Here is a 4,819-nt window from a genome sequence, read left to right on the forward strand (position 1 = left end):
TTGTAGTATCGATCTCCCATGTATAAACTCTTTTCCAGTCATCCCCTTTAACATACAATCCTTTCATAACTGCCAAAAGAAAAGACCGCAAGACGTTTAACCTTGCCCAACAAGGTGAAATCTTGCCCGACTCTCTTCTTTTTGTCTTTCAATAAATAGATCTAGTGTTATAATGCATTCCACAGTTTATATTCAAGTTGTTTCCAATCTTTTGATGACTCAAAGCCTCATCAGTTCTCAGATCTGGTTCATTTAATGGTTTTATCATCATAGGAAGATTGAAATAGATTAAACTGATGACTTAATCCGATCTAGACCTTCACCCTTTAAGCATACAAGATAACGAACTAAAAGTCCTTGGTCTCAAGGCATGTGGACTTAACCCATCCACGACAATCCTTTGATAACAAGAAATCAGAATAACTTAGGGCGCAAGTAATAGGCTTAAATACACTTGTTCTATGTCTGTCATCCAGAGATGGTAGTGGCACACCTTCGCACTCAGTTAGTTTTGATTGCAAGCCTCAAGGCCTACACCTAAGGCCCCACAAATGCACATTTTCAGAATTAACTGTGTCCTCCTCTTGCAGCATCCTGACAAGCAGGAGGTCGACAAACAACCAAAGTGCCAACTCCTCAAGGAGCTATGTGCTCGAGTCAGGGACCCTTCCCAACGAAATTCCTGCCCGAACACACATAAGTCATTTCGCCAATTTAGCGGTGCATAATTTGGCCAAATTGGCCTTAATTTCTTTTGTCTCTAGTCATTGGTTTGAGGTGCCTCCGACCCCTATTCAGGATGCCCTCCTTTTTTATTGTATGCATCATTAATTCTATGAATAAAAATTGCTACAATCTCCTTTTCAAAAAAAAAAAGAAAAAAAAAATGGTGCAAGTTTCTTGACAGAACTCGAACCTGAGCCATCAAACCCTCTCTCACACGACCTCATCTTCTTGGTTACAAAATCAAACAATTACATAAATGATTTATCTTTCCACTCAAGTTACTTGAAAAAGAGCGTGACTTTAACTAATCCATAATCAACACCAAAATAGAAGAATTAAATACACATACATCAAAACTACTCTAAGTCGGGGTGTTACAGAGGTTCTATTATAAAAGTAATTGATAATATGGAGAATAATCAAAGTTTTTAGTGCAAGATTTAATAAACTTTTGATCTGAGACATTTCTTCACATCCTCAACCCTAACACAAGGATAACACAAATTAAGCGCTGTGGTGCACGTGTGATAGTTTGGCTTCACTTGTGGCTCAACTTGCTTTGATACCATAAAGGAAATTGAAGTTCTAATAAACATGTTGAAATCTACGTTCTCGTATTAAGTTAATGTATAAAAGTTATAGTCAATATATAAGGTTGAGTTAAGCCCAAATGTGGATGGAAGCCTAAAGGGATCGCAATCGTAATTAACTTGATATACAAGAACGTAAACTAAGGAGGAGTGATGAACACTCTACTGTAATAAAAAGATCTTCAAACTGAAGTATATTTCATGGTTTCATTTGAAAGTTGCCTCAAATGGGTTGGATCTAGTATTTTTAAATTCCTCCGTCAAATTTGGTAGTGCTCTCCAGAAAAAATGTAGCGATAAGTACCGTGAAACTTTAAACGCACAAGGACCTGGCTAAATCAAGTCGAACTTTGGATTTACTCGTCCCAAACAAGGGTCAGCATAACAAAAACCAAAAACTAAAAATTACACAAGAATGGCTTCACATGGAGATATTATATTTACTCATCTAAACCAGATTACAGCATAATGAAACCCAAACATGGCAGAAGGAATTTGCATAGCCAAATTTGTAGATCATGTTCAGTTTTCTAGGCTATTGAAAAAAGCATAAGAATAATGGTTGATTAAAAACTTGATGAGATTTTGGAGGGTTTGGTTGGAAGTTTAAAGTGAGTGGACATATTTGCAGTTGGGGCAACAAGGAGAAGACTTGGAAAGAATAACAAGGAGATGGCATTTCATGCAAGCCAAAGCCACCATGTTGTTGGTACTACTGTCTCTGCTGCCTGACGAACATTGTACTTTCTTATTCTTGGCCTCTTCGATTGCCTCAGAGCTTCGGATGGATCGTGAATCAGAACTCGAATCGGAGAGGGTTGTTGAGCTCAAGGTTCACAGGTGCCTGGTTCATAGGCCAGTTCCAACTCTTTCTCGAGGTCTTTCTGTTCAGATAGTACATTTTGCCTGTCTGCGTTTCATGCCAAACAAGAAGTACGTACCAAACAATTTCAAGTACGAAAATTAATCAGACAAACAAATTATCTTAATTAAGAAAATGTTTGAGTGATATATATTTGCGTGTACTTCTAATAGTTAAGGCGTTGTTTTATGCAAATTTATCGTAAAAATCATACACAGAGAGAGAGAGAGAGAGAGAGAGAGAGAGAGAGAGAGAGAGAGAGAGATACATCAAGATCAAGGCACTGCTCCCAATCCAATGGAAGGGGATCTTTAAGTTGAAGATCAACACTTGTTTGAAGTGACAGAGATGGAGCAGTACTCTTCAGGTGGTGATCTTGTAAAAACTTCCTCTTTCTACAAGTATTGCTTTCTGCAGATTCCAGTGGACTTCTACTACTTGTTTTATTAAAAACAACTGTGTTGGACCCAAAGAGAGCTCTGGAGGTTCCATTTCCCGAAAAAAAAAAAAAAAAAAAATAAATAAATAAACACCTAGAATTTGATATACGAACTGGAAATAAAACAGTGAGAAGGAACAAATTAACGAGAAGAAGAAAAAGAAAAAGTAAAAAAGAGAAGAGAATATCTATAGCTAATAATTGAGGAAAGTTTGGATACACGAAGGAGAAAGTGTAAGTAGATCATATAAATGGTGTAGTTTGGATTGCAGGAGTCATGCAAAGTGTGCTTGTCTACTTAAAGAGTGTTGTTAAATTGCCTTCATCAAACACGCATTCATTAATAGGAGGGCAGGCAAGCATTTAAAGGGGTAGCAAGTCGATATCGCTTTAATGCCTCAAAATCCAACTCTCTCTACCAGCATTTAAGATCAATCTAGTCATCCCACCTCTCTTCCGAGAAAAGTGTACTCGACACCGCCATGTAGTATTATTGACACACCCCGACCGAAATCAAGGTGTTCTGGCCGTCACGTGAGGGTGACGTAGCTATGTGCACAGTGCGGAAGCAATATTAATATAAGAAATGCGAATAAATAAAAACCAAACTAACTAGAGCACTAGATAAGAATAAGTGCAAAACGAAACTAAGTGTGAATTCACAACCAGAGCATAAGTAGCCTAAGTGCAGCCTAGCATGACGAATACTAATTATACAACACCCAAAGATGACCATACAATGGTGATAATCTGTCAGAGCTGCCGTGGATTCCTCGCAAACCACCAAAAAGCACTCCTAACTAGAACCTAGAGGGGCGACAGAAAGTGTGAGTAGGCAAAAACAAAGCTTTTCAAAACCATTTCAATTACCAAAGATAGTAACCCCTCGCCGTAAAACTTGTATAATTTCCCAAAAAATAGAATACATAACTATACCACAACTATGCTTAGAATAGCAAAATCCTCATATATATACCATGTCAGATATCTCAGCATAAAAAATATGTAAGTCAGGTGATATAAATCAATGCAAAATGATATGTCAGCCGGAGTCACCTAACGTGACCTGTACGGCTGAATTTAGAGCTCATCCATCTAGCTGGAGTCACCTAACGTGACCTGTACGGCTCAAATCCGCATCTCAACAAATATACCTGCACACAAGTCGAAACCACCTAAAGTGGTCTGTATGATAGGACTAGGTGTAAGTAAATATGCTCAAGTGCTACGATCATGTGAAGACTATGCGAATAATCGCGGGTCACCTACGAGTCGGAACCACCTATAGTGGTTTGTACAGCAAGACTGTGCACCTAAATTGGATCCAAGGTGAGCGTATGGTGTGGGAGGTGAACATCATGTGAAGGACTGTGCCTTAACCAGGGCGGGAGCACTAACATTGGGGTGCAAGTTTATGAGCTCTCAACACATCTCACATAATCATCAACTACATAAACAATCCACAACTCACCTAGTACTTACCTAAGCGTCCACAATGTCAAATCACATTTATGCATACTATATTAATTCAATGATGATCTATGTGTAAATCAATATGCATGGCATTTCTAAACATAATTTCATTTAAATCAATTTTCTGGGAAAAATCTCAAGTATATAGGTATATGCAGAAAACCAAAAGCTCACCCACTGGTATATGGAAGGGTTATAGCCCCCAAGCCTCGATTGAATGCGCTCGTCCGGAGGATAGGTCTCACCTATATGCGAAACAACTATACAAACATTAATTTAAAGCACATAAACAAAACTAGCTAATAACTTCTCATACATTGCTCAAATGGGGTGTTTGAATATACCAACGTGATCTACTCAACACCACGAACATCTCCATATTTTTAGAAAAATTGTCTTACCACCCACTTGCGGCCAACCCTAACAGAACAATTAACGGCAATTAGGAATATTTCGTTAAAACCTTAACAGAATTTAACGGCGTTACTCGACGTCGTTAGAATATTCTGTCAACTCTGACGTAATATTCGTCTCCTTCTCCGACGAGCCTCGCCAGTCGTCGCCATCCACTGTCAGTTTTTGGAAAAACTTTAAACCTTCGTATCTTTCTCATTTCTTAACCAAAATCCATGAAATTTGTACCAAAACGAAGCTTACAACGAGTAGAACAAAACCTTACCACTTTTAGGACTTAAATCTAACGGGATCTCGCCAGAAAAACCCACGATA

The 4,819-nt window shown here is 38.3% G+C and overlaps 1 long non-coding RNA gene across 1 annotated transcript; it reads right to left on the minus strand.

The window, feature by feature from the left end:
• Positions 1-1,648: 1,648 nt before the first annotated feature.
• On the minus strand, positions 1,649-3,019 carry LOC125472166. The gene is made up of 2 exons (XR_007254081.1): positions 2,447-3,019; positions 1,649-2,226 (listed from the first exon to the last, which is right to left on the minus strand). It is a non-coding gene; the product is annotated as an uncharacterized LOC125472166 (long non-coding RNA).
• Between the last annotated feature and the right edge of the window lie 1,800 nt (positions 3,020-4,819).

This window comes from the organism of the source record quoted next, unplaced genomic scaffold (assembly GCF_019419815.1).
Source record: "Pyrus x bretschneideri cultivar Hongxiangsu unplaced genomic scaffold, Pyrus_bretschneideri_v1 Contig65, whole genome shotgun sequence".
NCBI classification, from domain to species: domain Eukaryota; kingdom Viridiplantae; phylum Streptophyta; class Magnoliopsida; order Rosales; family Rosaceae; genus Pyrus; species Pyrus x bretschneideri.